Source organism: Melanerpes formicivorus, unplaced genomic scaffold (assembly GCF_026170545.1).
Source record: "Melanerpes formicivorus ecotype bairdi unplaced genomic scaffold, bMelFor1.0.p_v2 SCAF_593, whole genome shotgun sequence".
In the NCBI taxonomy this organism is placed as follows: Eukaryota; Metazoa; Chordata; class Aves; order Piciformes; family Picidae; genus Melanerpes; species Melanerpes formicivorus.
The window spans coordinates 62,501-75,000 of NW_027142945.1; positions in this window are offsets into that span (position 1 = coordinate 62,501).

Genomic DNA, 12,500 nt, shown 5'->3' on the forward strand with positions numbered 1-12,500 from the left:
TGCGCGGAGCCCCCCCTCCCGACGTTGCCTCTTGCCGCTACCCCCGCCCCCCCCCCCGCTGCCGGTTTGCGCGGAGCCCCCCCTTCCCGCCGTTGCCTCTTGCCGCTACCCCCGCCCGCCCCCCCCGCTGCCGGTTTGCGCGGAGCCCCCCCTCCCGACGTTGCCTCTTGCCGCTACCCCCCGCCCCCCCCCGCTGCCGGTTTGCGCGGAGCCCCCCCTCCCGACGTTGCCTCTTGCCGCTACCCCCGCCCCCCCCCCCGCTGCCGGTTTGCGCGGAGCCCCCCCTTCCCGCCGTTGCCTCTTGCCGCTACCCCCGCCCCCCCCCCGCTGCCGGTTTGCGCGGAGCCCCCCCTTCCCGCCGTTGCCTCTTGCCGCTACCCCCCGCCCCCCCCCCGCTGCCGGTTTGCGCGGAGCCCCCCCTTCCCGCCGTTGCCTCTTGCCGCTACCCCCCGCCCCCCCCCCCGCTGCCGGTTTGCGCGGAGCCCCCCCGCCTGCCGTTGCCTCTTGCCGCGGCCGCCACCGCCCCCCCCACACCCCCCGGCCCCCGTTACCGGTTTGCGCGGAGCCCCCCCTCCCGACGTTGCCTCTTGCCGCTACCCCCGCCCCCCCCCGCTGCCGGTTTGCGCGGAGCCCCCCCGCCTGCCGTTGCCTCTTGCCGCGGCCGCCACCGCCCCCCCCACACCCCCCGGCCCCCGTTACCGGTTTGCGCGGAGCCCCCCCTCCCGACGTTGCCTCTTGCCGCTACCCCCGCCCGCCCCCCCCCGCTGCCGGTTTGCGCGGAGCCCCCCCTTCCCGCCGTTGCCTCTTGCCGCTACCCCCGCCCGCCCCCCCCCGCTGCCGGTTTGCGCGGAGCCCCCCCCTTCCCGCCGTTGCCTCTTGCCGCTACCCCCGCCCGCCCCCCCCGCTGCCGGTTTGCGCGGAGCCCCCCCTCCCGACGTTGCCTCTTGCCGCTACCCCCGCCCCCCCCCGCTGCCGGTTTGCGCGGAGCCCCCCCTCCCGACGTTGCCTCTTGCCGCTACCCCCCGCCCCCCCCCCCCGCTGCCGGTTTGCGCGGAGCCCCCCCTTCCCGCCGTTGCCTCTTGCCGCTACCCCCGCCCGCCCCCCCCGCTGCCGGTTTGCGCGGAGCCCCCCTTTCCCGACGTTGCCTCTTGCCGCTACCCCCGCCCCCCCCCGCTGCCGGTTTGCGCGGAGCCCCCCCTCCCGACGTTGCCTCTTGCCGCTACCCCCCGCCCCCCCCCCCGCTGCCGGTTTGCGCGGAGCCCCCCCTTCCCGCCGTTGCCTCTTGCCGCTACCCCCCGCCCCCCCCCCCGCTGCCGGTTTGCGCGGAGCCCCCCCTTCCCGCCGTTGCCTCTTGCCGCTACCCCCCGCCCCCCCCCCGCTGCCGGTTTGCGCGGAGCCCCCCCTTCCCGCCGTTGCCTCTTGCCGCTACCCCCGCCCCCCCCCGCTGCCGGTTTGCGCGGAGCCCCCCCGCCTGCCGTTGCCTCTTGCCGCGGCCGCCACCGCCCCCCCCCACACCCCCCGGCCCCCGTTACCGGTTTGCGCGGAGCCCCCCCTCCCGACGTTGCCTCTTGCCGCTGCTGCCACCCCCAGCTCCCCACACCCCCCGGCTCCCGTTAGCGGTTTGCGCGGAGCCCCCCCTTCCCGCCGTTGCCTCTTGCCGCTACCCCCCGCCCCCCCCCCCCGCTGCCGGTTTGCGCGGAGCCCCCCCCCCCCGACGTTGCCTCTTGCCGCTGCCGCCACCCCCAGCTCCCCACACCCCCCGGCTCCCGTTACCGCTTTGCACGGAGCCCCCCCGCCCGCCGTTATCTCTTGCCGCTGCCGCGACCCATCTCCCCCCCCCCCCGCCGCCGCTAACTGCCCCCCGAAGCCGCTAGCAGCTGGGCACCCCCCGCCAAAGCCGCCGCGGCTTCCCCTTCCCACATTGTCCCCTGGAGGGGGGATCGCGACGCGGGCTGCCGCTTCCCTCCCGGGCTGCCCGGCTGCTCTCTAACCCCTGCGACCGAGGCGGCGCTGTTAGGGCGGCCGTGCCGGTGCCCCTTGCCGCAGCTAGCCTCTCGCCGCTGCCCCTCCCGTCCGTCGTCCCCCGTCCCCAAAAACTTGCTGCTCTCCACGCTGGAGCCTGCACGGGGGAGGTTGCGCTCCGCTCCTCCGGCCCTAAAGCCGCCCTCGCCCGCCCCCCGGCTTGCCGCTTGGCTGGGCTGCCCGCCCGCCCGCTAATCCCCCCAACGCCCCCACCCCAAAAACACCCCAGCCCTACCGCATGCCGCTCCCCCTCTCCCCGCTCTCGCTGACCGCTGCCACCCCCCCCCCACCCCTCCCCCCCGAAACAAACCCCCCAGCCCTACCGCATGCCGCTCCCCCTCTCTCCCTAGCCTGCCCCCCCCGCCGTCGCTTGCTGCTGCCGCCGCCGCCGCCGCCGCCGCCGCCGCCGCCGCCGGACCCGCCTCGGTCTGGTGGCGCGCGCTCGGAGATCCCCGGCTACCCGTCCGTCCGTCCCTCCCTCCCGCCCCGCCCCGGGGGAGGGCCCGGGGCAGCGCGGGCAGGCGGGGAGCAAAAAAAGGCGCGGGCGCCAAAAAACGTCGGGGTCCCGGGGTGGCGGAGGGGGGCGGCGGCGGGGGCGGCGGCGGGTACACGGCGCCGGGTCCAGGGCGCCGGGTCCAGCCCGTCCCGGGGCGGGGACAGGTGGTGTCGTCCGTCCCCGCCCCCGTAACCTGCTCTGAAGCATCCGCTTCCCGCCGCGGTTCGCCCTCCACCCCCCCCGCCGCACACGCAGCTGCCGCTTCCCGCCGCCTCTGCCCCCCGCCCCGGGATCAACCACCCGCCGGGTCCAGCCGGTCCCGGTCCCGGGAACCTGCTCCCGGGGCCAGCCGGAGCCACGCCCCCTCCTCTGACGCTTCCAGCTGCCGCCTCCCCTCCCACCCCCCAAACTCACACTGGCCCTCGCCGGCCCGCCCACCCGCCTACCTGCTTGCCCCGCCGCCGCTGGGTGGCGTGCCGGACACTCTCGCACACAGGTACACAGACAGGGACACAGGGACACAGACACTCAGGCACACAGGGACACAGGGACACAGGGACACAAGGACACAGGGACACAGGCACTCAGGCACTCAGGCACTCAGGGACACAGGGACACAGGGACACAGGCACTCAGGCACACAGGGACACAGGTGGCGGGCCGGAGGCCGCTCTCCACTGTGTGGCAGGGGTCCAAGAGCCACCCCAGCCCAACCCAGAGGGTCTTTTGCACCTCTCTAGAGGCCACCCAGAGACCCCAGGCCGCAGCAGAAGCCTCCCCCGCACGCTCTGCAGGCTTCCGACCCACCCCAGGCCGCAGCAGAAGCCTCTCCCGCACGCTCTGCAGGCTTCTCAGCCACCCCAGGCCGCAGCAGAAGCCTCTCCCGCACGCCCTGCAGGCTCTCAGCCACCCCAGGCCGCAGCAGAAGCCTCCCCCGCACGCTCTGCAGGCTACTCAGCCACCCCAGGCCGCACCAGAAGCCTCTCCCGCACGCTCTGCAGGCTTCTCAGCCACCCCAGGCCGCAGCAGAAGCCTCTCCCGCACGCTCTGCAGGCTTCTCAGCCACCCCAGGCCGCAGCAGAAGCCTCTCCCGCACGCTCTGCAGGCTTCTCAGCCACCCCAGGCCGCAGCAGAAGCCTCCCCCGCACGCTCTGCAGGCTTCTCAGCCACCCCAGGCCCCAACAGAAGCCTCTCCCGCACGCTCTGCAGGCTTCTCAGCCACCCCAGGCCGCAGCAGAAGCCTCTCCCGCACGCTCTGCAGGCTTCCGTCCCACCCCAGGCCGCAGCAGAAGCCTCCCCCGCACGCTCTGCAGGCTTCTCAGCCACCCCAGGCCCCAACAGAAGCCTCTCCCGCACGCTCTGCAGGCTTCCGACCCACCCCAGGCCGCAGCAGAAGCCTCCCCCGCACGCTCTGCAGGCTTCTCAGCCACCCCAGGCCGCACCAGAAGCCTCCCCCGCACGCTCTGCAGGCTTCTCAGCCACCCCAGGCCGCACCGGAAGCCTCCCCCGCACGCTCTGCAGGCTTCTCAGCCACCCCAGGCCCCAACAGAAGCCTCTCCCGCACGCTCTGCAGGCTTCCGACCCACCCCAGGCCCCAACAGAAGCCTCTCCCGCACGCTCTGCAGGCTTCTCAGCCACCCCAGGCCGCACCAGAAGCCTCCCCCGCACGCTCTGCAGGCTTCCGACCCACCCCAGGCCGCAGCAGAAGCCTCTCCCGCACGCCCTGCAGGCTTCTCAGCCACCCCAGGCCGCAGCAGAAGCCTCTCCCGCACGCTCTGCAGGCTTCTCAGCCACCCCAGGCCGCAGCAGAAGCCTCTCCCGCACGCTCTGCAGGCTTCTCAGCCACCCCAGGCCGCAGCAGAAGCCTCTCCCGCACGCTCTGCAGGCTTCTCAGCCACCCCAGGCCCCAACGGAAGCCTCCCCCGCACGCTCTGCAGGCTTCTCAGCCACCCCAGGCCGCACCGGAAGCCTCTCCCGCACGCTCTGCAGGCTTCCGACCCACCCCAGGCCGCACCAGAAGCCTCCCCCGCACGCTCTGCAGGCTTCTCAGCCACCACAGGCCGCACCAGAGGATCTTTTGCACCTCTCTGGACGCCACCCAGAGACTCCAGGCCGCACCAGAGGCCCCCCCCCCAACCATTCATTTACAGGCTGCAGTGCCAGCCTAGGCCCTGCTGGCAGCCTCCCTTGTCTGCTTTGGAAGGCCTCCCATCCACTCCAGACCTGCCTGGAGGCCTCCCTCGACTGCTCCCGGGGCCCTCGAAGCCACCCTAGGCCTTTCTGGAGGACCTGCTCGACCGCTCGGGCGGCTTCTGACGCACCCTCGGCCATCCGGCGCCCAGCAGCTCCCAGGGCCAGGCACCGGCCTCCCCCTCCGGCCGCCCCTGGGGCCGGGGGTGGCTCGGACTCGGCGCCCCCAACGTGTCGTCCCGTCCCCCCCCCCCCCCCGCACCGCCGAACATTCGCTGCAGCCGAGGGCTTGCCACTCGACGCCTACCCCACCCGCCCAGCCCCCCGCTGCCGCCCGGCGCTGCCCCGGCCGCTGCGCCCCGCCTCTCATCGCTCCCCCCACCCGGCAACCGGCCGCCGGGCACGGCAAGTCCCAGGGCAGGGAACAGGTGCTGCCGGGACCCCGTGCTGGCTGCCGGCTTCCCGGGGCTGCCCCGGGCACGGACAGGTCGCCCCCCCGCCCCGGCGAATGTTCACCGAACCGGCTGCCGGCTGCCTTCGAGCACCCCCCGCCCCCCGCCACTATCGTCCCCCCCGCCCCCCCTCCGCCTCCGCTGCCGCTTCTCCCCGCACCGCCTCCACTGCCTCCCCCCGCCGCCGGCGAACGAGTCGCCGGATCCGTAGGGTGCCGGGAGCCCGAACGGCGAGCGGCTCCGGCTGCTGCCGGGACCGCGGGGCTTCGAGCCGCTCCGGCCGCGGCCGGGACCCCGTGCCGGAAGCCGGCATCCCGGGACGGCCCCGGGACGGCCCCGGTCGCCGGCCGGGTGACGTTCAGCGAAGCGGCTGCCGCCAGTCTTTGGGCCTCCCCCGTGCCGGGGCCGCGGGGATTCGAGCCGGTCCGGCCGCGGCCGGGATCCCGGGCCGGACGATGGCTTCCCGGGCCGGTCCCGGTCGCCTCCCGGGTGACGTTCACCGAAGCGGCTGCCGGCTGTCTTCGAGCCCCCCCCCCGCCTCCGCCTCCGCTGCCGCTTCTCCCCGCACCCCCTCCACTGCCTCCCCCCGCTGCCGGCGAACGAGTCGGCGGATCCATACCGTCCCGAGAGCCCGAGGCGGCGGCACCCAGTGCGGGTCCGGCCGAGGCCGGGACCCCGTGCCTGTCGCAGGCTTCCCGGGACGGCCCCGGAACGGCCGCGGTCGCCGGCCGGGTGACGTTCACCGAAGCGGCTGCCGGCTGTCTTCGAGCCCCCCCCCCTCCGCCTCCGCTGCCGCTTCTGCCCGCACCTCCTTCACTGCCTCCCCCCGCCGCCCGCGAACGAGTCGGCGGATCCGTAGGGTGCCGGGAGCCCGAACGGCGAGCGGCTCCGGCTGCTGCCGGGACCGCGGGGATTCGAGCCGCTCCGGCCGCGGCCGGGACCCCGTGCCGGAAGCCGGCATCCCGGGACGGCCCCGGGACGGCCCCGGTCGCCGGCCGGGTGACGTTCAGCGAAGCGGCTGCCGCCAGTCTTTGGGCCTCCCCCGTGCCGGGGCCGCGGGGATTCGAGCCGGTCCGGCCGCGGCCGGGATCCCGGGCCGGACGATGGCTTCCCGGGCCGGTCCCGGTCGCCTCCCGGGTGACGTTCACCGAAGCGGCTGCCGGCTGTCTTCGAGCCCCCCCCCGCCTCCGCCTCCGCTGCCGCTTCTCCCCGCACCCCCTCCACTGCCTCCCCCCGCTGCCGGCGAACGAGTCGGCGGATCCATACCGTCCCGAGAGCCCGAGGCGGCGGCACCCAGTGCGGGTCCGGCCGAGGCCGGGACCCCGTGCCTGTCGCAGGCTTCCCGGGACGGCCCCGGAACGGCCGCGGTCGCCGGCCGGGTGACGTTCACCGAAGCGGCTGCCGGCTGTCTTCGAGCCCCCCCCCCCTCCGCCTCCGCTGCCGCTTCTGCCCGCACCTCCTTCACTGCCTCCCCCCGCCGCCCGCGAACGAGTCGGCGGATCCGTAGGGTGCCGGGAGCCCGAATGGCGAGCGGCTCCGGCTGCTGCCGGGACCGCGGGGATTCGAGCCGGTCCGGCCGCGGCCGGGACCCCGTGCCGGAAGCCGGCATCCCGGGACGGCCCCGGGACGGCCCCGGTCGCCGGCCGGGTGACGTTCAGCGAAGCGGCTGCCGCCAGTCTTTGGGCCTCCCCCGTGCCGGGGCCGCGGGGATTCGAGCCGGTCCGGCCGCGGCCGGGATCCGGGGCCGGACGATGGCTTCCCGGGCCGGTCCCCGGTCGCCTCCCGGGTGACGTTCACCGAAGCGGCTGACGGCTGTCTCCGAGCACCCCCCCCCCCCTCCGCCTCCGCTGCCGCTTCTGCCCGCACCTCCTTCACTGCCTCCCCCCGCCGCCCGCGAACGAGTCGCCGGATCCGTAGGGTGCCGGGAGCCCGAACGGCGAGCGGCTCCGGCTGCTGCCGGGACCGCGGGGATTCGAGCCGCTCCGGCCGCGGCCGGGACCCCGTGCCGGAAGCCGGCATCCCGGGACGGCCCCGGGACGGCCCCGGTCGCCGGCCGGGTGACGTTCAGCGAAGCGGCTGCCGCCAGTCTTTGGGCCTCCCCCGTGCCGGGGCCGCGGGGCTTCGAGCCGGTCCGGCCGCGGCCGGGATCTCGTGCCGAACGTCGTCTTCCCGGGACGGTCCCGGGAGGGCCCCAGTCTCCTCCCGGGTGACGTTCACCGAAGCGGCTGCCGGCTGTCTTCGAGCCCCCACCCCTGCCGTGGCCGCGGGGATTCGCCCCGGTCCGGCAGCTGACGGTTCCCTGTGCCGGACGCCGGCTTCCCGGGACTGCCCCGGGCCGGTCCCGGTCGCCTCCCGGGTGACGTTCACCGAAGCGGCTGACGGCTGTCTCCGAGCACCCCCCCCCCCTCCGCCTCCGCTGCCGCTTCTGCCCGCACCTCCTTCACTGCCTCCCCCCGCCGCCCGCGAACGAGTCGGCGGATCCGTAGGGTGCCGGGAGCCCGAACGGCGAGCGGCTCCGGCTGCTGCCGGGACCGCGGGGATTCGAGCCGCTCCGGCCGCGGCCGGGACCCCCGTGCCGGAAGCCGGCATCCCGGGACGGCCCCGGGACGGCCCCGGTCGCCGGCCGGGTGACGTTCAGCGAAGCGGCTGCCGCCAGTCTTTGGGCCTCCCCCGTGCCGGGGCCGCGGGGCTTCGAGCCGGTCCGGCCGCGGCCGGGATCTCGTGCCGAACGTCGTCTTCCCGGGACGGTCCCGGGAGGGCCCCAGTCTCCTCCCGGGTGACGTTCACCGAAGCGGCTGCCGGCTGTCTTCGAGCCCCCACCCCTGCCGTGGCCGCGGGGATTCGCCCCGGTCCGGCAGCTGACGGTTCCCTGTGCCGGACGCCGGCTTCCCGGGACTGCCCCGGGCCGGTCCCGGTCGCCTCCCGGGTGACGTTCACCGAAGCGGCTGACGGCTGTCTCCGAGCACCCCCCCCCCCCTCCGCCTCCGCTGCCGCTTCTGCCCGCACCTCCTTCACTGCCTCCCCCCGCCGCCCGCGAACGAGTCGGCGGATCCGTAGGGTGCCGGGAGCCCGAACGGCGAGCGGCTCCGGCTGCTGCCGGGACCGCGGGGATTCGAGCCGCTCCGGCCGCGGCCGGGACCCCCGTGCCGGAAGCCGGCATCCCGGGACGGCCCCGGGACGGCCCCGGTCGCCGGCCGGGTGACGTTCAGCGAAGCGGCTGCCGCCAGTCTTTGGGCCTCCCCCGTGCCGGGGCCGCGGGGCTTCGAGCCGGTCCGGCCGCGGCCGGGATCTCGTGCCGAACGTCGTCTTCCCGGGACGGTCCCGGGAGGGCCCCAGTCTCCTCCCGGGTGACGTTCACCGAAGCGGCTGCCGGCTGTCTTCGAGCCCCCACCCCTGCCGTGGCCGCGGGGATTCGCCCCGGTCCGGCAGCTGACGGTTCCCTGTGCCGGACGCCGGCTTCCCGGGACTGCCCCGGGACAGCCCCGGTCGCCTCCCGGGTGACGTTCACCGAAGCTGCTGCCGCCTGTCTTTGTCCCCCCCCCCCCGTGCTCTCCCTCAGCCGGGAGGTAGACGTGCTCTCCCTCGGCGAGTAGACGTGCTCTCCCTCGGCGAGTAGACGTGCTCTCCCTCGGCGAGTAGACGTGCTCTCCCTCGGCGAGTAGACGTGCTCTCCCTCGGCGAGTAGACGTGCTCTCCCTCGGCGAGTAGACGTGCTCTCCCTCGGCGGGTAGACGTGCTCTCCCTGGGCGAGTAGACGTGCTCTCCCTGGGCGAGTAGACGTGCTCTCCCTGGTCGAGTAGACGTGCTCTCCCTGGGCGAGTAGACGTGCTCTCCCTGGGCGAGTAGACGTGCTCTCCCTGGTCGAGTAGACGTGCTCTCCCTCGGCGAGTAGACGTGCTCTCCCTCGGCGAGTAGACGTGCTCTCCGCGGAGATCGCGCTTGTCGCCAAGGGGTCGCTGTTGCGCTCTGCCTCCGCCTACGTCATCGTACAAGCCGGCGTGATTTCTGCGACCTGCCGCTGGGCGGAGGTCGGCTGGTTGTGCGCTCGCGGAGCTGACGGCCCTCCAGTTCCGTATATGAGGGAACAAGCGACGCCGAGCACTCCCAGGGCAGCGCTGCCGAGCGGCTGCTCCAAGCCACCCGCCAGGCGGCTGGGCAGGGGTCCGTCTGGCTTCTCGGTGGCTTTCGCCCGGGTCAGAGAGGGGACCCGCGGGGCCCGAACAAAGGCGCGGCGGTTTGGAGCGGCCGCTGGCGCACCCTCAGCGGTGTTGGATGGGTTTCGCTCGTCCGTGAGCCGGAGCCCAGCCCGGGCTCGGCAACGAAAGCGGGGAAAAGAAAAAAAGTTGACGAGTGGCTGGCGCCGGCCACTGCCGAAGTGTGGAACCCCCGAAGCGAAGTTTGCCCGGTGGGGCACGGGGGCAGAGAAAGCCGGGGAGACGTGGTGCCGGCGTCGGTCCCACCAAGAATGGAAAGCAAGCCCGTCCAGGCACGGCGAGAGAGAGCCCGGTAAGGGGCAGAGAGAGTTCCCAGCACTGGACCCTCTTCACGGGGGTTCCCCCCCATGGCCAAAGCCGCAGCCCGCGGGGGGCACGGCATCTAAGGGAAAAGCCAGCGGCGGTGACTGGCCACTCGTATGCTATGGAGCCCGGCATGGGGGGAGGAGGGCAAGCCGGTGCCCCAGCACGGCTTCCTCCTGGCTCCAGAGGGGCGCCCCGTGATGGAGATGTAACTCGGTGCAGCTTGAGGGAAAATGCAAGCCCACATTTCGGGGAGGCAGAGGTGCCCTGTGAGCCGGTGCGGCCCGGTGCAGCTTGCCCCCCCCCCCCCCCCCCCATCTCTGGAGGGCGCCCCGTTTGCTCCTCCGGCGTGTTGCCCGCACGCCGAGCCCCGTGCCTGCTGGCTGCTCCCGAGGGCGGTGGCGGGTGCGCGTGGCTGTGTCTGTCCCAGAAGAGCGAGGCCGTGGGGCCTCCGCTGGCTTCCTTTCCTTCTGTCCTTGTTGATCGATGAGGCCTTTCGGGTCGCGTCGGAAAGGGCCCCCGGCCGGCAGGGCAAGGGCGGTCTTCCTTTCCACTTCGCTTCCCGTCGCGTGTGAGGTGTCGTCCTCGTTCCCCCAGCCCCGAGCGGCTCGAGCGGGGGGGAGCCGTGGCGTTAGCGGCCCGGCGCGTGCCTTGCCGCATCCTCCCCTTTCCACCTCCCCCCCGGCGCTGGGGCAGGGTTCGGGGACCGGTCTACCGCAACCGGCTTTGTGACTGCTGCGTGGCCCCGTGAGTTTTCAGGTGTCCTAAAACGCGTGAGGCGCCGGTGTCGTCCTCGGTTCCGGGTACCCGCGGGTGCCGGCCGCGAGCAGCTGCGTGTGGCGGGGGTTGGCCGAGCCGAGAGCGAGGCGGCGGCGTCGCGAAAGTTAAAAGGGGCTAAAAGCGGCGCCGCGCGTGAGGCCTCACCTGCCCGGGTGGGGTCCCCGAGGGTTCCTCCCTAAATGAAACCTCTAGCCTGAGAAGGGCGGCTTTGTGGCCCGTACCCCCGCCCGCTGCCGAGCGAGCCGCCCCGGCTCTAAGGTCCTGGCGTGCCGGGGGCGCGCCCCGCTTCCGCGGGTCGCTGTCTCCTCTAGCACGTCCCGGTGCTCCCGTGGCAAGGCGGGGAGAGAGACGAGGGCCTTCTCCCCGCCGGGCGTGTCGGTATCGCTCGCTTCCGCTGCTGCTGCCTGAATCGTGCCCGGGATCTGGCAGCCAGGGGCCGGCCTCGGGGGCGGGGGAGCCCCAGCCGGCCTCTGTGGCCGCGTGGAGTCGGGAAGCGTGTGCTTGCGTGCGCACGCGAGGGAACTAGCCGCGTCAGCGGGTTGCCGGGCCGCCTCGTCCGCGGCCTTCGCGGGAGGAGCCCGGCCCGCCAGGGTCGGAGAGGCAGGGGTCCGTCTGGCTTCTCGGTGGCTTTCGCCCGGGTCAGAGAGGGGACCCGCGGGGCCGAACAAAGGCGCGGCGGTTTGGAGCGGCCGCTGGCGCACCCTCAGCGGTGTTGGATGGGTTTCGCTCGTCCGTGAGCCGGAGCCCAGCCCGGGCTCGGCAACGAAAGCGGGGAAAAGAAAAAAAGTTGACGAGTGGCTGGCGCCGGCCACTGCCGAAGTGTGGAACCCCCGAAGCGAAGTTTGCCCGGTGGGGCACGGGGGCAGAGAAAGCCGGGGAGACGTGGTGCCGGCGTCGGTCCCACCAAGAATGGAAAGCAAGCCCGTCCAGGCACGGCGAGAGAGAGCCCGGTAAGGGGCAGAGAGAGTTCCCAGCACTGGACCCTCTTCACGGGGGTTCCCCCCCATGGCCAAAGCCGCAGCCCGCGGGGGCACGGCATCTAAGGGAAAAGCCAGCGGCGGTGACTGGCCACTCGTATGCTATGGAGCCCGGCATGGGGGGAGGAGGGCAAGCCGGTGCCCCAGCACGGCTTCCTCCTGGCTCCAGAGGGGCGCCCCGTGATGGAGATGTAACTCGGTGCAGCTTGAGGGAAAATGCAAGCCCACATTTCGGGGAGGCAGAGGTGCCCTGTGAGCCGGTGCGGCCCGGTGCAGCTTGCCCCCCCCCCCATCTCTGGAGGGCGCCCCGTTTGCTCCTCCGGCGTGTTGCCCGCACGCCGAGCCCCGTGCCTGCTGGCTGCTCCCGAGGGCGGTGGCGGGTGCGCGTGGCTGTGTCTGTCCCAGAAGAGCGAGGCCGTGGGGCCTCCGCTGGCTTCCTTTCCTTCTGTCCTTGTTGATCGATGAGGCCTTTCGGGTCGCGTCGGAAAGGGCCCCCGGCCGGCAGGGCAAGGGCGGTCTTCCTTTCCACTTCGCTTCCCGTCGCGTGTGAGGTGTCGTCCTCGTTCCCCCAGCCCCGAGCGGCTCGAGCGGGGGGGAGCCGTGGCGTTAGCGGCCCGGCGCGTGCCTTGCCGCATCCTCCCCTTTCCACCTCCCCCCCGGCGCTGGGGCAGGGTTCGGGGACCGGTCTACCGCAACCGGCTTTGTGACTGCTGCGTGGCCCCGTGAGTTTTCAGGTGTCCTAAAACGCGTGAGGCGCCGGTGTCGTCCTCGGTTCCGGGTACCCGCGGGTGCCGGCCGCGAGCAGCTGCGTGTGGCGGGGGTTGGCCGAGCCGAGAGCGAGGCGGCGGCGTCGCGAAAGTTAAAAGGGGCTAAAAGCGGCGCCGCGCGTGAGGCCTCACCTGCCCGGGTGGGGTCCCCGAGGGTTCCTCCCTAAATGAAACCTCTAGCCTGAGAAGGGCGGCTTTGTGGCCCGTACCCCCGCCCGCTGCCGAGCGAGCCGCCCCGGCTCTAAGGTCCTGGCGTGCCGGGGGCGCGCCCCGCTTCCGCGGGTCGCTGTCTCCTCTAG